This window comes from Mustela erminea, chromosome 20 (genome assembly GCF_009829155.1).
Source record: "Mustela erminea isolate mMusErm1 chromosome 20, mMusErm1.Pri, whole genome shotgun sequence".
Lineage (NCBI taxonomy): Eukaryota > Metazoa > Chordata > Mammalia > Carnivora > Mustelidae > Mustela > Mustela erminea.
The window spans coordinates 7,000,822-7,022,569 of record NC_045633.1 but is presented as its reverse complement, the minus strand read 5'-3'; the positions used below and the strand labels follow the sequence as shown (position 1 = coordinate 7,022,569).

Sequence of the window (21,748 nt, the reverse complement as noted above, 5' to 3'; positions counted from 1 at the left end):
CCGGATTCTCTGTATCCTTTTGCTTCTGCCCCTCCTCGCTCATTCTCCCTCCCTCTCTCTCAAATAAATGAATACATCTTAAAAAAAAAAAAAAAGAGTTTCCCAGGCATCAGATACCTGACCCTCAGAAGAATTCTGAATAAGGGGTCACTGTGGAGGGAAAGCTATCCAGAGGCACACCTGGAGCCTCTAAGGAACAGACATCTTCTTTCTGGGCTTTGGCAAAGGAGCAAAGCAGCTGCAGCATGTGACACTTCCACTTTTGATTCTGGGATTCCTAAGCCTGTCTGATACCATTCATCAGGAGCTGGCATGTCACAGGAGGTGTGGAGGACACCCAGGACAGGGCTTTGCTCCAGGACAGCAGCCAGGAACAGCTGTGAGGAAGGACAGCCCTCGGATTCAAAGAGGATCCCGCAGGGCTGACCGCAGCACAGGCTGCCCAAGGTGACACCCATCCCCTGCATCCTTGATCCTAGGGTTGTGTGGAAATAGAATTTAGGAGATACAGAGAAGCCAAGGTCCCTTAAATGGGTTCACTACCCCATGACTCTTTATCTGTGATGGTACTGGCTCTCCTGGGCCCTACTTTTGCCCACTGCCGGAGGCAGGAGCCTTCAACTGTTCCCACAGTCTTGGGCCCGAGATCATACAGAATGAGCTCCCACCGTGGTGGAAGTAGAAAGCCTGTGACCCGCTGCTAAGCCTCTGCTGGTGCAGCCGAGGGACCATACAGGGTGGAAGGTGCATGAGACCATGAGACTGGCGGACAAAATTTTCTCCACACTGTCTAGAAGCATAGATCTCTCAATTCAGGGATTAGCAAACTTGCTGCAAACGACCAGAAAGTATTTTAGCCTTTGCAGGCCAGACAGCAACTCCTCAAACTATTCAACTCTGCCGTCCTGCTGGTAAAGCAGCCATAGAGAAGACTTACATAAATGGGAGTGGCTGTGTTGCAATAAAACTTTATTTACAAAGACCGGTGGGTAGGTGAAATTTGGCCCTTTCAGCCTGGGCTCCAAAGTCCAAACAGGCATTCTTTTTTTTTTTTTTCAAGGAGACTAGAGTTTTTTAAAAACCCTTTGGACCAATCCAAAACACCTCCACTAAATCTTTCCTACCCTGTGCTACTTGCCTTCCTTACTACTGGCAGATTACCATTTTTCTTGGAAGGGGTACCTAAGTCTCAGTGTACCTGGACCAGAAATTAAAATGTTAGGGGGCACCTGGGTGGCTCGGTGGGTTAAAGCCTCTGCCTCGGCTCAGGTCATGATCCCAGGGTTCTGGGATCGAGCCCCGCATCAGGCTCTCTGCTCTGCAGGGAGCCTGTTTCCTCCTCTCCCTGCCTGCCTCTCTGCCTACTTCTGATCTCTGCCTGTCAAATAAATAAATAAAACTTTTAAAAAAAGAAATTAAAATGTCAGATTTATTCCTTGTCGACTCAACTATATGACACGAAGGAGAAACCAAACCTCGGGACCAAGTCGAAAGGGTGTGGGGCTGAGAGGAGGCATTCCTCCAGTGGCTTCTGCTCACATGCACACATTCTGCCCCTGCATTCTGCTCCAGCTCCTTCCACCACACCATAGTCACTGAGGCAGAGACGCACCACCGACTGACGGACCACAAAGACCCCCCTGAGCAAGCACAAGGCTCTGGACAGAGAACAGGGAAGCAACCTGGACTTGCGGGACCTGCAGTCTATTTGCTCCTGGTTCTGCCACTAACCGGACCCGTCTCGTTTCCTGTGAGTGAGCGTACTTATACCTGTGCTTGCTCATTAACAGAGCAGGTGAGGGATCAAATCAGGGACTAGCTATGAAAGGCCTTTGTGTCATATCACTATCACCCAGACTTGCACATCTCTAAACTATACTAAAGACACTGTCACGATGACAATAAAATCTTTGTGATCATCAGTACGACGGACACGGGCTCTGGGGCTCACAATCCCACTGGCAGGTTCTTTCACACGTGCAGAGGGCACGTCTACAAGGGTTTTTGTCAAAAGCCCTGTTTGTAACAGCAAAGGAGGAGAAGCCAAGCACCCATCCTTCACCAGGGACCCGGTGACATCAAGTACGTGGCTGACGGTGGCAGCAGACGCAAGCAGCTGGGGACAGGGGCATGAGAAGGCAGTCACTGTATTCCTTCTGAATATATTTTTAACATGTTGAACCAGGCAGGCACCTTCACAAATGAAACAATTCGGGAAAGAAGAGGGCGAATGTTCATTTACCTTTAATCTCCAGAAGGTGGTCTCCATCGTAGTCCCAAGATTTAGAATTTGACAATGACATTCTGTCTCCTGTAGAAATGCCTTTATCAGCTGACTGACGACATGGACTCGACCAAAATATCCTGAGAGAGAGACACAGAGACAAGTTATCCCTCAGTGAGGTCGGAAAGCATCCCTGCAGAGTCCGCCCCAGCAGAAGAGCAAATGAGGATTCTGCTGCTCTTCTTTCGGGTCAGTGATTTATCTGTGGACTCATGGGAGAAATCAGGACTTTCATATTCTCTACCTTTTTTTTTTTATTCTTAAATTTAAAGCTGCTAAAACCACAGTAAGTACAATCTATTTAATGATTTAATGGTGGAATTAAAGATCATAGAAATAAAATGTCCCTTGCAGCACCTGGATGGCTCAGTCAGTTAAGAGTCTGCCTTTGGCTCAGGTCAGGATCTCAGGTCCTGGGATCAAGGCCCACATTGGGCTCCCTGCTCCACTGAGAGCCTGCTTTTCCCTCTCCCTCTGGCCCTTCCAGTCATGCTCTCCCTCTCAATAAATAAATAAATAAATAAATAAATAAATAAAATCTTTACAAATTAAAATATCCCATGATTGTACATAGGAAAGACAAGTGTTTTACATCAAAACATCAGATCTAATGTTCCTCTTTGAAATATGCTTTTTCGAGGCCAGGTACAAACTACGTAGGACTCAGCTAAACCTCAAAATGCGAGATCATGACAAAATAATATTTTGCAGTCAGACTATTTGTAGACCGTTTGTAGATAAATGGCCAAGCAAAATGAAATAAAAAAAAATAAAGCCGAAAAAAAAAAAAATAAAATAAAGCCGTATTTCTTACCATGGTCCCTTCATCTTCATCCTGCGTAGGTAAAAGCCTCTATGCTTATAAAATGACCTCACAGACCGTCTGTGGGAGAGAAAGGCATGAGCAAACATTGCCCCCAAAATTGACTTATTCAGCTCCAGGGTGGGGAGCTTGCGTAAAGAAGATGGGAAATAAAAGAGTGGAAAAGGAAGATAAAATCCGTGTTCTAAAGTCCTGTTGCTTAAAGCATAACTATCTTAAGAATGAAATTTGAGTAGCATTTAGACACTTACTGCAATGTGATATAAGAGTTCTAGGTCTATTGATTCTCCTAATACATAATTTGAGATTGTACTTTACAGTTTATCTTGCATTTTATGTTTCTAGGAAATCATTTTTATTTTATGTTATAGAATATCGTCCACAACAGACTGGATATTGAAACAAAAACTTTAAAGATGCTCACCACATCCTATTTGGGAAGCCCTTTCTTTGTGTGCTGCAGCCTGGACATGCCAGCCCAGGCAGAGGAAGAAGGCAGGCAGGCCGCTGACATGCTGCCTGGGGCACCCAGCTCCCCAGGGCTCCAAGGTGGGTCCCTGCCTCTGGTTAGGAAAGCTGCCTCAGGCGCCCAGGAGGGAGGCTTCAGTCCTCTTAGGTAGGCCTGGCCCCATCTTCCTAAAGCCTGGGTTCACCCTCAGCTCAAGGTAAGATCCATGTCCTTATAGTCAGGGACCACCACTTTAAACGTTCTTTGCATTTCTTACAGAATCTACCCACAAGCTCCATCTTTAGGGCCAGGATTCCCTGCATGCCCAAGGACTGGGATCATTTGGCTAATTTCTCAATCTGAATGAGATTGAGATGAATCAATCTCAATCTCAAATCCTGTCTCAAATCCTTTCACTGCCTTGACAGAAAGGACTTGCAGAGACTAATAGTACTACTATCACTTTAATAAGACCAAAAGGGTGATTCCTTACTTAGACAGTTCACAGTAAAAGATAGCAGAAATGGCTCTTCAACATATAAAATGATCCTTAACTTCAGCCCCAAAATAAGAGGAATAAAATAAAACAAATTTACTGTAAGATACCATTTTCCAGATTAACCACAATGAAAAGGTTCCTGTGCTGGTGAGGATGTTGGGAAATGAGCACTTTCATACGCCACTGGAGAGAGTGAACACTCTCTTCTGAAGAGGAATCCCTAAAACCTCGGGCCTCTGGTCTGATGAGGGGACGTTGGGAGGGAGGGAGTCACTTGCCTCTATTAATTCTGGGGGCCTTCCTCTCCTTAGACAGTCTTACAAAATGCTGAATGGAAGGGTCAAGCCAGTAGCCAAGGCTTACTGCAGACCTAAAAGGGAAGAAAGGAGGCAGGTGAGGCAAGGTCAGTAGGTTCTGACCCAGTTCTCAGGAACCAGGTCAAAGAGGACAATCAGCTACCTCCAACAGCCAACAGAGGCAGATTCATGCTCCATTACAAATCTCAGCAGACTCAGCCATCCGTCTTGGTGCTCACATACATGGCCCCTCATCACCAGCCTCTCTTCCCCGGCAACCATTTCTTCTCTCTCTTTGCTCATGTGCCTAACTCCCTTCCCAGGGCCCTACAGAGCACAGCACCTCACCTCTTATCTCGCCTAGAAAACCTCCCACCATTTATTCCCTCAGCAAACTCACTGGCAAGAGCCAGTCAGACAACTCTGCTTGACCACAAGTTCTGTGTTCGTAGGAAGGGAGATCCAAGATTGTTTCCTAAAACTCACAAAAGACTACCTAAGCCTTTCCCCCAGCTCTGTATTAGGTACCAGTCCTTCCACATCCCTCAGGCAGGTCATAATGGGAAAACTAGGAACCGATAAACACAACAGCTACAACAATAGTGCAGTAGCCTGAACTCTGGTCTACACAACCTAGAAAATGCTATGGTAGCCTAAGCTCTCCCCGGTCTATATTACAAGGAACCAAAGTTTTAGTTTTCTAAACCAGGAGCTGAAGTCCAGATTACCAGTGGAGGTCTTCTGCCAACCATAAGGAACCAGCCTTAGGAAAACAAGAAGTAGCAGAAAAAGCCTGGATCCCTAAGGCCATGTGAAGCCATTTTGGCCCTTGCCCTTCAATGGCTATCTTGGGAATTAATAAACATCTTTACCATTTAAACCAAACGGGGTAGCGCAGCCAGCTCTTGGTTTCAACTCAGGTCACGATCTCTGGGTTCTGGCATTCAGTCCGGCATCAGACTTCATCTTCAGTGGGGAGTGTGCTTCAGGATTCTCTCTCCCTCTGCCCTTCCCCCCTCATTCTCTCTCGCTCAAATAAATCTTTTTTAAAAAAGTAATAAATCAATCAAATGGAATTGGTCTTCTGTTATTTTACCATGAAACATATTTTACCATGAGTACGTTACCTCATTCCCATTTGCCTGATCAGTAAGTTGAAAGGGGTAGGGCACACGTGACTGTGTGTGTGTCTGTGTGTGTGTGTGTGTGTGTGTGTGTGTGTGTATTTTCACCCAGCTAGGTTCTAAGTTCTCAGATATCCATCTCAGACAGATAACATATGTTCTCTTCATATCCACCGACAAGGCTTACTACTGTCCTGACTATGGTCTGTGCTAATCCTGTACCTGTCCCCACCAGTCTCCCACAGACGGCCATGTGCCCACCTTAGCAGACACCCGTAAGGAAGCAAATACCTTGGGCTACTCAAGTCAGCAACTCAGCACAGAAACACACTAAGTACACACTAAGGGACACAATTACCCACAAGCCCAGACTGTCAAGGAAAACTGACCCACAGACTTTTACAAGGGTGAACACACTCCATTGTCTAAAACAGTGCTTTTCAAACAATGAATTGTGACCCATACACGTTCACAAAATCAATGTAATAGTCTGCAAATCCCTGGCTTAGAAAATGCAGATGGTAAGAGTTAAACAGAAAATATCAGCATCCATTACATACTATAAGAGTTAAAGACTGTTTTGTGAAGCTGTTGTTGAAGTCTGTGTTCGGGGTATAAATGCCCTGAGAAGTTTGTTCTCCAAACCAACAAAACCAAACAGACTCTTCAACACAGAATGGTGACTGCCAGAGGGTAGCGGGGGAGGGGGGGTAGCGAAACTGGTGATGGGGATTAAGAGGCACACACTTCCACTTATATAAATAACTCACAAAAATGAAAAGTACCTCAGGAATATCATCAATAATATCATAATAATGTACTGTGACAGACAGTGAATACACATAATCGTGGTGAGTGCTGAATAATATACAGACATGTCAAATCAGCAATGCTGCACACCTCAAACTGACATAACACTGTATAGATCAAACTATATTTCAATAATTAAAAGAGAAAATTGTGTTCTCACTGTTGGTGATTTGATGGGCACTGTCCTCAAAGGCATCATCTAGTGCCCTCTAGTGGTTAGAGCCACATCTGCAGTTGAGAAAGAACCACAGACCAGAGAGGAGACTAGTCCTCAAGCATGGCTGGCTGTCTGGTTGGAAGGGGCCTTCCCAATGACCTGGTCAACCCTGACATCCAGGGCAAGAACCCTTCAACAACACCAAGCCACCGCCTGAGCACGCCCTACAAAGAAAGCACTCGCTCCACCGCTGAGCAGCTCTACCTGCTGAAAAGCTGACCAAGCTGCCTTCCTCTAGGAGCTCTTCCCTGGACTTCCTACTGCCCTCTCCTGGATGACACGGAGCAGCTTCTGTATTCGCCCTCAGCTTGACACTATTGATCCAGACAAATAATACTTCTTGAGTGTCTGCAAAGTCCAGGCATTGGTAGACAGAGACAGAGACAAAGTAAGAGCTTATGCCAGATGAAGGACAATAGCAGGGGATGAAGGACCTGCATCAGACAAGGTCAAAGGGAAGGCCTCTCTGAAAAGAGGAGGGCTGCGTGGACTCCCACAGAATTGGAGAAAGCTGTGCAGAAGGCACCTAAGGATGGAATGAGCAGCTGATAGAAAGGCTCTGGGCAGGAAGCACCTTGGAATGTTCCAGTAGCTGCAGGTAGGCAGGGAGGCTGAAGAACAGCAGAGAAACAGGAGAAACTTCAGACTTCTGGGGTCTTTGTAAGTGTGTGTGTGTGTGTGTGTGTGTTAATTTTTCTGTTTTAAAATTTTTCTACACTACCCATATGCCATATTTCACTCTAAGACACCATCAAATATAAGACTGAAAAAAGAAAGAAGAAACACTGTCAGTTAGTCAGTGTTCTTCCTATTGCTTAGAATTTTATTTTGATTTTGAGTTTGTGCTGATGAAAACGCCCTTTCAGATGTATTTGAACAGAATGAAAGGGAAAGGGTGAGTGACAGAAATTGGTTAAGTCTTTTATATTTAGGGTCATGATCCTTCCCAAATTTATGTGTGTATGTAAAGAATGAGGTAGGGGTCAAAGTCTGTTTTTTGTTTCCACTTCAGTATCCAATTCATCCAGTATTATTCACTACAAAGACTCCCCTGGGTCACCTGGCTTGTTCACCTGTTGGGCATGGTCCTCAGCTTAGGTCATGATCCCTGGGTGCTGAAATAGAGCCCCACATTGGGCATCCTGCTCAGCAGGGAGTCTGCTTCTCCCTTTCCCCTTCCTCCCTGCTCATGATCTCTCTCTCTCTCTCTCTCTTTTCTAATAAATAAACAAATTAATAAATAACTTAATCAATCTTTAAAAAAATAAAATTGAATGACTTCCTTTTCCCCATTGAACTGACACTCTGGGCAAAAATCAATCGACAGTACCTGTTGTGATTGGTCTATTTTTAGACTCTATTCTGTTTCATTGATCTATCTTCACACCAAAGGGTTTGATTACTGTCGTTTCACTGTAAGTCTTGAAATTGAGCAGGAATAAGTAGTGTGGGTTCTTCAACTGCATTCTTTTGAAAACTTGTTTGGCTATTCTAGACCCTTGGCATTGCCATATACATGTGGCATCAATTTGTTCATTTTTTCTACAAAAGAGGAAAAAGATGGCTAGGAGTTTGATTGGGATTGCATTGTTTGCATGAATCAAATCATAGAAAACAGAAATCTCAACGATGTCATATCTTCCAATGCATAAACAAAGCATATCTCCCACTGATTTCACTCTTCTTGAATTCCTCTCAACAATGTTTTGCTTTCTGTAGGCGTTTCATGTCTATCATGAGACTTACTTCCAGCCAGTTTGCCTTTTTGTTGCTGTTGTTGTTTTTTAAACAGGCTCCACACCTACCATGGAGCCCAATATAGAGTCCAAAGCAGGGCCTGAACTCACAACCCTGAGTTCAAGACCTGAGCTGAGATCAAAAGTCAGATGAGTCATCAACCGAGCCACCCAGCCACCGAACCAGTTTATGTCTTAGATGCTACTGTAAAATATTTTAAATTTTTATTCTCCTATCCATGTACATTTATCATGCATCTGTCTGACAAAGAATTCCTATCCAGAATACATAATAACTCCAAAAAGTCAAAACCAAAAACAACATTGACAACAACAATGGGCAAAAAATGAACAGACAGAGCCCAAAGATGTAGGAATGCCCACTAAACACACGAAAAGGTGCCTAACTCAGATCATTTGTCACCAGGGAAATGCAATGTGAAAGCATAATGAGATGCTATTTCACCCTCACTGACAACACAGAATGCTAACGAGGATGCTGAGCAACTGAGTGTCAGTATATTGCTGGTGGGAAGTGTAAACTAATCAACCACTTTGGAAACTAGGCTAGGACTTCAATATGTCCCCACCCTGTGACTAAGCAATCCCACTAAGCAAGTTCAGGAGAAATTTAAGACTTCTGTAAGAAAGTTTATTGTAGCCTATTCACAATGACCAAAAACTTGGATACAACAAAATGTCTAACCATCAGATGAACAGATGAACAAATCGTGGTTTAAACACACTACATAGAAAGGAGGAAACTACTTTACACTGATGAAGATTCTTTCCTTGACCAAACTCTAGCCAGACTGCTCTGAGCCCTCTTCTCAAACCTGGCTTATCATATACCAACTCGAACAAACATTAACATAGTTTCTAACAGCTCCAGGTCCCAACCCTACAACACAGGTCCACCTTAGTGCCTGCCCGAGGAAATTCTAGGCATCTACTGAAAAGTCAGGCCCTTGTCTCCCAGTTAGCAAATACAGGCGGTTTCATATGGACCAATACACGTATTCTACTTTTTGTCATCTGTTCCTCCCCTAACTTTACTCATCCCTGGCCTTACTTCTTCATTCTCTTTAAAATGCCCTCTGTACACATCAAGGCAGAGTTTCATTCATGCAGGACTCTTTTCCTGATTCCAACAGTTATAAAATCTGTCCTCTCCACTTGAACCAACAGGGTTTGTTTACCTGTGCACACAACATGGATGAATCTCAAAGAACACGCTGAGTGAAAGAAGACAAAGGAATTGCATATGACAAAATTCCATTCACACGTTGTTCAAGACCGGGCAAATCTAATCTACCGTAGATCCTGAAATCAGAAAATGACCAGCGGGGGTAAGGAGACTAAGTACAAAGAGATACGAGGGTAACTTCTGGAGCTTCAGATATATTTTGTCTTGTGTTTGGGGCTGGGACACAGATACACAATTGATCCTTCAACAACACAGTGGTTGGGGTACCCATTCCCATGTAGTAAAAAATCTGTATGTAAATTTCATCTCCCCCCAAATTTTACTACTACTGTTGACCAGAAGCACTACTGGTAATAGAAACAGTTGATTAAAGGTATTTTGTATGCTATATGTATTATACATTTTATTCTTTCACTAAAGTATGCTACAGAAAATCATGAAGAAAATACATTTGCATTACTGTGCTATATTTATTAAAAAAATCCACATATAAGTGGACTCATGCAATTCAAACCCATGTTGTTCAAGAGCCAACTGTGAACATTTCTTAATGCTCATCAAACTGAACACTGAAGACTGAGCATTTTCTTTTATACATTATGTCTTCTCCCCTGCTCACCTACCTCCAGTATCTTTCTTCCCCACCCTTCTGTCTCTTTGGAATACCTGGGGAAATCCTTATTTTCTTTTTTTTTTTCTTTTAAGAAGGCTCCATGCCCAGCATGGAATGCAACATGGGGCTTGAACTCACAACCCTGAGATGGAGACCTAAGCTGAGATCAAGACTCACATGCTCAACCCGACTAAGTTACCCAGGCACCCCTACCTAGGGAAATTCTAAAGAAAAACAAAAACAAAAACCAATGAGAGATGCAGCTGACCCTCCAAGTTCCCCTTTCAACATACACCTATCCCTGTTCCTTAGTAAGAGGACCCCAATTTTGTTCAAGGTACCAATCTGCCCTGTGAGAAATTCTCCCCTCCCACACATTCCTGCAGCTAGGAGTAGGGCCACATGCCTAGTTTTGGCCAATGACATGTATGTTGAAGTCTACACAGTATGGCTTCCTGAAACGCTATTGCTCTCACAGACTTAGACATGTGCCTTTTGTCAGTGTCTCTTTCTTCTCTTCCTTCCTGGAGTCCAGCTGCTCAAATGAACTAAGAAAATGGTGCTATTCCCTGGCACAAACCTATTCTTACTCTGAGAAGCAAGCTATGGGACCTCTCAATCAATTCACAATTAAGCTACATCGCAAGTCAAAACGTGTAGGCATCAAAATGAAAACAGCAAGTCCAACTGGAAGTGAGGAAGGATATACGCATGGCTATGTTAAAGCATATGTAAGAATTTGGTATCTAAGTTATGTTTCAAATCCATGAGGGATATAGACCATTGCTAGATGGTGTAGGGACAAAAAGGGCTACTTTATATTATACAAAATAATAAGGTTAGATAAATGGTCTAAACAATAGAAGCCAAAACCATAAAAGTGCTAAAGTAAAATGTAGTACTGGCTGAAAAAGGTCCTTTAAAGCATTATCTCAAAGTGATGAAGTCAGACTGCCAAATCTGGTACCATAAAGATTCAGAATGAAATGTATCATGAAATGTATGGTACAAGCTAAACTCAAAGACAAGCAAGAGTTTGGGACAAAAAACTACAACAAGTACAAAAGCCAAAGACTACCACTCTACATATAAAAATTCTTACAAATCAATATAAAGGGGCACCTGCGTAGCTCTGCCTTTGGCTCAGGTCATGATCCCAGGGTCCTGGGATCCAGCCTTGTTTCAGGCTCCCTGCTCTGGAGGGGGGCTTCCTTCTCCCTCTCCCTCTGCCTGTCACTCTGCCTACTTGTGCGCTCGCTCTCTCTCTCTCTCTCTGCTGCTCCCCTTGCTTATGTTCACACACACTCTCTGTCAAATAAATAAACAAAAACTCAAGAAAAAAATCCAAAAATAAAAAAAATTAATAACAAAAACATAAAAAATCAAAGAGACAACTCACCGGGAAAATGCTAAGGAGAAAGGGTTCATATAAAAAACTGACAGTGACAGTAACCAACTGAAAATTCTCAGTCTTCCTACTGATTATAAAAATATAAACTTAAGGGGCAACTGGGTGGCTCAATAGGTTGAGCATCTGACTCTTGATTTTGGCTCAGGTAATAGTCGCAGGGTTGTGGGATCTGGCCCCATTCAAGATTTGTGCTCAGCGGGAAATGTGCTTCAGATTCTCTCTCTCCCTCTCCTTTTGCCCCTTTCCCATTCTCTCTCTCCCTCTTTCTCTCTCTCAAAATACAAAGAAATCTTTTTCTACTTCCCAGCTCACAATTTAAGAGACTAAGATTATTCTGTGATAGCATCTCATTTACCATGGGTGAGAACAGAAATTGACGTAACCTCTTCTGAGGACCATTTTGCAGACACTTCTCCCCTGAAATCCATCTCATTGAAAAATTCAAACACACATGCAAAAATGTTTAACACAGCCCTAAACAGCCACCCAAATGACAAACAAAAGTGTTGTCACATGAAGTAAAACCACACTGTGGAATACCATCTGGCCAATTAAAAAAAAAAAAAAAAAGAGGCAATAAATTATATGCCCAATTTATTCAAATTAGATTACCGAGTGGAGAAAATGTATTCACTTTTGTCATTGAAAAAGTTATTCCTCGGGGCGCCTGGGTGGCTCAGTGGGTTAAGCCGCTGCCTTCAGCTCAGGTCATGATCTCAGGGTCCTGGGATCGAGTCCCGCATCGGACTCTCTGCTCAGCAGGGAGCCTGCTTGCCTCTCTCTCTCTCTGCCTGCCTCTCCGTCTACTTGTGATTTCTCTCTGTCAAATAAATAAATAAAATCTTTAAAAAAAAAAAAAAAAAAAAGAAAAAGAAAAAGTTAATCCTCAAGGGGCACCTTGCTGGCTAGCTGGAAGAGCTGGTGATTCTGATCTGGGAGCTATGAATTCAGCTCCATGTTAGGTAGAGATTCCCTAATAACAAAATCTTAAAAAAAAAAAAAAAACTTTAAAAGAAAAGTAATTAGTATTCTAGATCTGAGGCCAGTGCTTTCCATATATATTTTCCAAATTTAATTTCTTACCTTTTGGAAAAAATGGGGGGGGTGGCAAAAATCCAGAAAGCCATGATTTATTCGACTTTCTTGATGGGCAAGTTTGGCAGCTAATTTACGCTCACCAGAATATTCTCATTCTAAAGTGACACGTCTTCTCTGGGGAGGGAAAACAGCATCCCCATTGACCTTCAGAATATCTCAGGTCAAAATCTCAACCCTGCTCTCTGGGCTGAGCTGTGTAGATGTCAACACTGTGCTGGGAAGGAAGGCGTAAGTTTCCGGAAAATGCTGCCTCTGCCAAGACGTGATCCTGTGACCCACTTGCACATCAACAGTGACATTTTTCAATGCAGGTGACAGCAAATTAATTTTTTCACAATGGAATTTCAGTCTTAACAGCCTTTGGCCTGGTTTCTAAAACACACAGACTACTCAAAACCAATGAAATGGACATGGTAGTCTTGAGACCTCGTCAGGAAATAGAACGTTGAGCGTCTACATTCAGTTCCTTGTCACTCTGCTGGCTGAGAAATACTTGCTAGGAGTCTACATGGCATGGGACACTGAGACATATGTGGTCCCTCTCAGCACCATTATTCTCACAGTGGAGGGGGAAGGACAAACATTAAACGAGACTCTGCATTGAGACAGGACTGACTGCCCCGAAGGACATGCACAGAGAACAGATAGTGGGCTGGACCTTGTCTGTAAGCGTCAGGGGCCTCCAGAGGGAGCCGCATCTGACATGAGCCTGCAGAGCCAGAGGCTGGGCATCTTCTTGACTCATGGCCTCACCCACATCCAATCTGTCAGCATATCCCAACAGCTCTTCCTTCACCATGTACCCAGACTCTGGTCGATTAACAGCACTTCCCCTCCTACCACCCTGATCCAAGCTGACAGTATCTCTTGTCTTGGAATATTCTAGGAGCCTCCAAACTGATCTGACTGATTTCACCTTCGCTGTTCTCAACAGAAAACTGAAGTGATCCCACTAAAATCCAACTCAGGTCACCTCATTCTTCACTTCAAAATCCGCCCCCCCCCACCCCTGCCTGGCCTCCAGTGGCTCTCACCCTAGGTCCCTAAGACCCCATCTGCTATTATCCCCCTTCTCCCCCACTCTGGCCTTGTCATTCCTGGAACAAGTCAGCCCAGTTCTCTCCACAGAGACCTTCCTACTCCCCCTTCACTCTGCCAGGGACACTGGCCCACAGACATGCACAGGGCTCACTCCCTCACCTCCTACAAGGCTTTCCGACCTTTGTCCTCAGGGGGCCTTACCTGGCCATCCCAGCTTAGATGACAGCCCCTTCCAACCTTCCTACAGCATCCAGCACCCCCTGACATGCCAGATTTCTTGACTCTGTTTTCTGGCTGCTTCTCACTGGAAGAAAGGCTCACTAACTGTTTCACCCCGATCTGTTTGGGTCATGTCTGGAACCATGTGAGAACTGTGCCTCCGGCGATTGAGTAACCATTCAATAGAGATTGTGGAGTCACGGCATTCATCTGAGGGGAGATGAGAGCTCATGAGTGAGGGGGGATTGAGGAGAAAGTGTCTTGGGCAGAGGGAGCGGCCGAGCTGCCCCAAGGCCAGTGGGCACAGAGCACATTGGAAGGACTGACCGGATCCCATAGTGCAGCAAAGGTGATTGGGAAGCAGGACTGGAGAAGGAAGATGGACCAGGTGTGCAGACACTGAAGGAACATTTGGGTCCATCTCCAACAGCTACAGGAAGCCAGGAAACTGGGGCACCTGGGTGGCTCAGTCGTTAAGCTCTGCCTTCAGCCCAGGGTCCCGGGATCGAGCCCCCAATTGGGCTCCCCACTCAGCAAGAAGCCTGCTTCTCCCTCTCCCACTTTCCCAGGTTGTGTTCCCTCTCTCGCTGTGTCTCTCTCTGTCAAATAAATAAATAAAATCTTAAGAAAAAAAGAAGCAGCAGCAGCCAGGAAACAAGAAACTAGCCAGTGATATGAATGCGTGGGGCTTCCACAAATCTCTGGATTCCAGGGGAGACAGTTCTTGGGGGAGGTTGATGCACCTGGAAGCTCACCAATCACACCAGCACCGTGGATCACACCACAAATGACCATAGCTCGGACTGAGAGGGCAGAAGCAGTGGTGGAGAAAAGGAGGTAGATTCCAGAAAAAATTAGCCGACAAAATCACACGTCTGGGTGAATGATCGCAGAAGGGGGAAAAGAAGTCAAAGCAGAGTTCAAAAATGACTCTTCCCTTTTGCACGTGGGAGCTGAAGGGCACACTGGTCCCAGTCATGGAGTTCAGAGGGTGGGGGTGGCAAGGAGGAAAAAACAGGCAGGGGATCTCAAAGCACTTTTGGAAGGACTGGATTTGAGATAATCCAAATGCAGGTTTCCAGTTGGCAGCAGGAGACCAAGGGCACCATGGGAGGATCATGAAAAGCAAAGGGAGTCACACCACACAGTGCAGATTCCACCTTGTGGCTGGTCGGGTATCAAAAGGTTTCCAGTAACATAGTAACAGGAGAAGATGTGGGATTCCAAAATGATCACCTTGGCCAGATCAGGAGAACTTGGGTGGGAGAAGGAGCTGCATGAGAAGCAGGCAGAACAAGGAGGAAGTGTTGCAACAGACCAGATAGGAGAAGGGGCCTGAGCCAGGGGTGTGGCTACAGGGAAAGAAAAGGGAAGAGACTTGCCCCTTTTCACCAAAGCAGCTCTCACGCAGCTCCTGGAGATGGTAAAAAAACCCAGAGTACATCACCTCCCTGACTTGAAACCCCTGGGTCCTCCCCTGCATTTCACTCTCTGAAAGGCTCTCCAGGATGCCCTCTTGCTACCCGCCCCCCGACACAATGTCAGGTGCCGCTGACACAGCTCTGGGCTTCAGTGTTCAGGCTAGTTTCTCCTGTCTGGCACACACCTATTTGTCTTGTGAAGACTTCCCTCCTCCACTGGGAAAGAAGGAAGAGCAGTGCTGACATCAAGAAGGCGGCCTGGCACCATGAGCAAGGCTGCACAGCAGACACAGAGAGGCCATGTGTTTCCCCTGTTGGACACATGCAACCTCAAAGAATTGCAGCACGAGGTGACCTGGCCACGGTGACGAAGGGAGACAAAACAGGCCCACTTCCTCTCTTGTCCAAACAGACAAAACCAGGTTGTCATGCCCATCACAAAATACCAATCATCCTCTCTCCCGGCTCACAGGAGCGAGTGCCTTCCTTCTGAATTGACACTGTTCATCTCACTACTCACACCTCCTTCTAGAGAAGACCGATGGACCTACCCAGTCCCAGAACTGTCCCAAAGCACCCAGTCCAGAGCACACTCCTTCTTCCTTGATTGCTACCCAAAACATCCACCCAAAGCCCAAATCCTGTATGTTCTAACACCCTCTTTCTTACTGATCAGCCCCACCATTCATTCCCATGATGTGGGTTCTCCCCCACGATGAGTAACAGAACCCACAGTGTTTAAGGAAAGGTGTGCTCCCAGTGGCCTCTGGGGAGGATGCTGACCACTGTCACAGGAGGAAAGGACGGTTCCCTTTCTTGGAGGGATGTTCATGGAGTTCCAATCTGAAGGTTCCCATCTTCTCTGTGAAGCAGTATGCATCCCATGGCCCATGTTATGCAGAGAATGAAGGAGGGTAGCGTCAATCACGGGGTTGAGGAGAGTGGGAAAAGTCTGCTGGAAGGATTCTGGAGAGTGGGAAAGGGAGCTGCCCAGGGAACCACAGAATGGGGGAGCTCCATGAGAGCACAGGGGAGGGTGGTTCGCAAGAACTCGCAGTTGTTCCAAGCTGCCCTGCTGTGTGATTCCCACCATGAGGATTCAAGACGAACATGGATGCTTTGCTTCACCCATGGCTTAGGGTTTACTCAGATGAAAGGCAAGGGTGGTAGAAGCATTGCCAGGACAACTGCTGAATCATGGGCTGGGAAATCCAAGCTCAGGTGAGAGATGAGAGCCTCGAGGGAGCATCTAAAAGACAGAGAAATCCAAGGAGGTCCTCGGGAAGAGCACGCAGATGGCAGAGCAGAAATGACAGAAGGAACATACTGGAAAGAGATCAGGGTTGAAAGGTGCCGCACTGCTCACGTGCAAGGTGGTGCAGCACCAGGGTGGAAATCCAAGGCACCATGGTGATAGTGGTGGCAGAGATGATCATGGCAAAGTAGGCATTTGAGAAAATGAGTGCCCTGTTGGAGGCTGGGCCCTCCATGCGCACACTGAGGCCACCCCAGCTAATGGCAAGAATCAAGATAGAGGAGGCTGTGGGCCTGGAACCCAAGTCTTCAATGAATTAGGTGAATAACCACGAGGAAGGGAGAAAACAGTAATGATGAGGAGGTCAGGATGCTCTCCCTGGGGACCACAGATCTCAAAGAAATGGCATGGGGGCAAAGAAGCGGGAAGACACCATCTTGAACCCCCCAATCCTGAATAATGTGGGGTATGAGAACACAGGCAGCACCTTAGGAAGTTTCAGGAACAGATGTCCCCCCAAGAAGGGCCAGGGTCCAAGCAAAGACAGGGAGGAAATGGCTAATGGACTCCTAATTTCCCAGGATACAGGGAAGGGGTGAGGGTGGGGGTCACAGGAAATAAAAGAGGGAACTGCCTTAAGGGAACAGCAGAATGGAAAGATAAGGAGAGAGGGATCACAAGTCGAGAGAGTTGATCACGGTAAGTGCTTGAAAGAGTCCTATTGAACCAAATGGAATTATTAGAATATAATAACATATAAGCCCGATGTGTCCAATAGAAGAGTTCTAACTGTAGGATGGTAGGAGTGAGAGCACCAGTCCATGATGAAGGTCAGGACACTGATGATGGTAACATGGTGCTGACACTCACTACCAGTCTTGAACACCAGCTGTGCGCCCGGCACTGAGGGGAACACTCCGTATCTAGTCCTCCCAGCAGTCTTCTCTGGAAATTCCTTGCATGGCTAGCCCCAGGAGGGCTCTGTATTGAAGGCAGGAATACATCAAAGCAGTGGCATCCTAGGACTCTTGGGAGGCTAACTGGCTTTCTTAACATGGCTGTAACCTGGGGAGGCAGGAACCAGCCTGATCCACAGTGAGGACATAGTCAGTAACTACATCCAAATAATATTCAGAAGGAGGGAAATCAAGGGTTGCGTTGAGTGCCTGACTCTTCATTTAGGCTCAGGTCATGACATGAGGATCATGACATCTATTGCCACATCAGGCTCTACACTCACTGTGCATTCCTGCTTGAGATTCTTTCTCCCTCCCTTTCCCTACTCCTCTCCCCACCCACCGTGCGCACCCCTGCCACAGAGGCGTGCACTCCTTCTCTAAAATAAATGAATAAATCATATCTACAAAGAAAAAAAGAATGGAGAGAAATCAAAAAGTAGTAATAATAACTTGTGAAAGGCATCACTCTGGGCCAGATCCTGTGCTGACTGCCTTGGATCTATTTCTCATTTAGTCCTTACATCCCACAGGCGGGTTACCATTCTCAGCCCCACTCCAAAGAGAGGACTGAGGCAGAAAGGGATTTGTCAATGATTCTTGCAAGGAATCCCTGTGTTATTAATAACGTGACTCTCTGACAAGTTTTAAGGATTTAACACACCACAGTGAAGATGCAGACCACGAAATCATGGAACTTGAAGGACAGAGGCCTGCAAAATGGTTTCAAACATTAACTTGTGGATTCTCCCAATCTTCTTGCATGTTGTTCCAATGAAGGAAAGGCCAGCGCAAAAAAAAAAGCTGTCATGAAACACATCCACATGGCAAACATACCTGGTCTTTACAGCCCGGGACCTATCCCGGAAGATATGACTCAGTGAGTCTAGAGGAGGATCTAAGAATCCTCCTAGTTTTTCTTTAAAAAGCCCCACAGGCTCTGCTGATGTGCCCTTTGGCCTGGGTACGACTGCCTTAGAGTCTCTGCAATTCCAAACCCAAACTTCCCCTACAATGTGTAGTGGTTGGCAGACACAGGGGGGGCATTGGAAACTGAGGCAGAGAGGAACAGAGAAATTATAATAGCTTTCCCATAGAGAGACAAGAAAAGGTAAGCTGTAGTTATGCTACTTCTCTCTCCTTTTGTTGTATCTGAGTTACTCTACAGTTTACTTTTCTTTTTAAGTAAGCAAGTTTACACAAACTGTTACCAACAAATATTAAATAAATCTCTATTAACTTTTCAATAACCATAATCATAATATGCTATTGAAAAGTATTTTCTTTCTCTCTGATCATTTCAATGGTACATCAGATTCCCTTAGCCAACAGCAGTTGATACGAGAAAAATTATTTCTGATTCAACAGTGCTACACATGGGGTCAACAGCCCCTACAAACTGGAGAAGAAATGAAGTTGGGTCGAAGCCATTTAAGTTCACAAATGTCACTGCAGACTGTCTCCAAGTCTTCAAAACTTATGTATTTATCTATTTATTGCATCAACCACCACTAACACCTATTACATGTCATACATGGCTCTAAGTCTTTTATTAACATTAAATATCATTTCATCTTTACAATCATCTATGAAGTAGTAGTATTATCATCCCCATTTCTCACATCAGGAAACAGATAAAGAGTGCTTCAGTAACACAGCTCTTAAGTGGCAGAGCTAGGAGCAGCTTGGCTCTGGACTCCATGGTTTCAGTCATTATGCTTAGTCTCCAAGAACCTACAGAAAGTGCAAGTCTTCACCCCAAACCTTGGTTTTCTCCACCCTACAGTCCCCACGTGGCCCCAGCCTCAAGGACATTCAATTCCTTTAACACTCCTGTCCTGTTCTAACGGAACGCCCTCCCACGTCTACCATTTGTCTTAGCCTTCCGATCTCCGCTGAGACATTATTGCCTAAATTACAAACTCAAACACACCCTGCATTTCTCAGCACTCAAGGGAAAACTCTAATTATGTATTTCACGGCTAATTATTTGCTTCCTGTCTCGTCCAAACAGGTGGTGAGCACCTCAGATACCTGTCAGACTATTTAACATGTGCTCCCAATCTCCATCAACCACCCACCCAAAAGGAAGGGCCCGCCACAAAGTACACTCTCAACAATTTCTGCTGAACGAACTACACTCCAGCCTCGTGCTTGCCAATATGTCACAAACATCTGTGCGCACCACGCTGCCCCCGCTACACCCCTGAGAATGTAGACTCCAGTGGCCTCCACGCAAAAGCTCTGGAAAGGACTGGCTCTGCCCACCAGTATTACGCGGTCCTGGGCCCGCACTCCCTCCGACACCCGCCCCCACCCCCCCCCCATCCCCCGCCACGCCTCCTTGACTGGCCTGATCTCAGGTGCACAGTGGGGATCCTGACAACCCCCAGTGGAATGTAACCTATTTAAGAGGGAGAACCCGAACTTCTCCCCCAACAACTCCACACTTACTCCCTTCACGCCACCGGTCTTCCGGCAAGACTTTAGCCCCAACAAGGCCGACACCCCGTCTGCCTGCTACGGGCGCATCCCCAGTGCCGCTCTCCCCAGGCCCGGCGCACGGCACAGGTGAGATAATTAGCAGCTCCATACACGAAGCCCCGCTCCGGGCTCTTCACAGCTGTGAAACGAAGGGCGCACGAGGTGACGGCGAAAGAGCCTATTCCTGAGACACAGCCCCGCCTCCCACCAAGGCCTCAGCCCCCACCCCACCCCACCCCCAGGGTCGCTGGGCCCTGAGCCCCGGCCCGCAGGTACCTCAGAACATAGAAGCATTTTCACGAGCGCACGCGCACTCCCTCCTCCTCTGTGTCTGTCCAGGAGGAAGAACACGATTTGAATGACGGCGTCCTCAAGTCACTGGCTTTGGGCGCGGGTGTTCCCGGATGATGTGCCTCACGGAGAGAGAGAAGCGGGGTGCCGAGGGGAACCGCCAGCCTCTGAGAGGCAGGTGAGAGGGGCTGGTTCCACCCACTCAGGGATGCCGCTCCTGTCAGGGCCGCGAGCGAACAACCTTCCCGCTCATTGGCGCGTCTGCCCAGTCGCTGATTGGACAACTTCCCCGCCCCCCTCGGACTGCAGAGGGGCTCATTGGATAGCTCGTACATCCACCAAATGCAGACACTGGCCCGGGAGTAAGCAATCCTTTTTGGGAATTGTAGTCCTGGGGGCGCGGGGAGTACCCGGGTGTCCTTTCCTTGTTCAGAACCTATTATAACTGTCATTCAACGGGCAGATCTAAAGCATTGGGGCAGAGAAATGGAACATACAAACCCACTTCTTTATTTGTCTAGAATTTTTTTTAATAAATGCAGGACAAAATACATGTATAGAACATCTTACCTGTGCATAATAATGAAACCCGTGAACGCACCAACTTCAGAAATAATTGAGGTGCCCCGGTAACCCTTCTCCTCCAGGCTTCTACCCTCCCCCTCCCTAAAGGTCACGAATATGGTGATTCTTGTTTCTCCTCCCACCATTCCGTTCTTTTTCTCTGCAGTATTTGATTATATATGTGTGTTTCTCTAAACATGCGTTTTGCTTGGTTTGAAAGTCATAAAAATGTTCTGTTCCCTTCTTTCACTCCATAGTACGGTTCTGAAACTCAGCCACTGAGGCTTGTAACTGGCAGCCCTAGTTCGCTTTCACGTTCCTACAGTTCGGCATTGTACCGGTTTTCCACACATTCCTTCCTCCACCTCTGAAAGGGATTCTGGGCGCAAAGTCCTTCCTTAAGGACAACTCCTGGCGCACAGTCTGCGCTCCATTAACCTTCGTTCAGTGGTTAAAACTGAGCCCGGACTACCCGTAACACTAACACTTGTTTCTTCCCGCTGGATTTTCTGCGCTTCGCGCCAACGCTGAGGATCCTGGCACCTCTTCGCCTCTGTGAATGAGTCTAAAATGGTCTAACCCGCGAGAAGAAAGCCGGCTTTCCCCTGGCGCACCGATGACTACCATTCCCAGAAAGCATTTCGGTGCCCTTTAGGCGTCTATTTCCATTCCCCGCCCCCTCGGAAAGCTTCCGGGTTGTGTGGGTGGCAACGAAAGAATTATCCAATGACCCCAGAGCCGGGCCAAGGAGGCCAATAAACCCGGGCCAATAAGCGTCTAGATTGCCGCGAGCAGGAAGGTGTCTGAGGGATTGGACGTCAGAGGCGTCATCGAGCCGCGCCAGCGGAGAGCGGTGGAAGCCAGTCCATCTCTCCTGTCTTTTCGGCGTTTGCCTGGTTCCCTCCGTGTCTTGGACGCCTTTCGTGTCCCCGGTGGGCACAGCATCCCAGA

General features: G+C 46.3%; 1 protein-coding gene and 2 long non-coding RNA genes across 4 annotated transcripts in view; 1 reads left to right on the top strand and 2 right to left on the bottom strand.

The window, feature by feature from the left end:
- The window catches only part of LOC116580553 (thyroid receptor-interacting protein 11-like), a 302,056-nt gene that overhangs the window by 130,815 nt on the left and 149,493 nt on the right, over nucleotides 1-21,748 (top strand). The gene's annotated exons all lie outside the window — the stretch shown is intronic.
- On the bottom strand, nucleotides 31-20,469 carry LOC116580556. The gene is made up of 4 exons (XR_004281708.1): nucleotides 20,219-20,469; nucleotides 3,099-3,167; nucleotides 2,243-2,364; nucleotides 31-77 (listed from the first exon to the last, which is right to left on the bottom strand). It is a non-coding gene; the product is annotated as an uncharacterized LOC116580556 (long non-coding RNA).
- On the bottom strand, nucleotides 4,333-14,343 carry LOC116580557. 2 transcript variants are annotated; one of them, XR_004281709.1, is made up of 3 exons: nucleotides 12,552-14,343; nucleotides 9,437-9,560; nucleotides 4,333-4,424 (listed from the first exon to the last, which is right to left on the bottom strand). It is a non-coding gene; the product is annotated as an uncharacterized LOC116580557 (long non-coding RNA). The 2 variants fall into 2 exon arrangements; XR_004281710.1 differs by having other exon boundaries at nucleotides 12,711-14,343.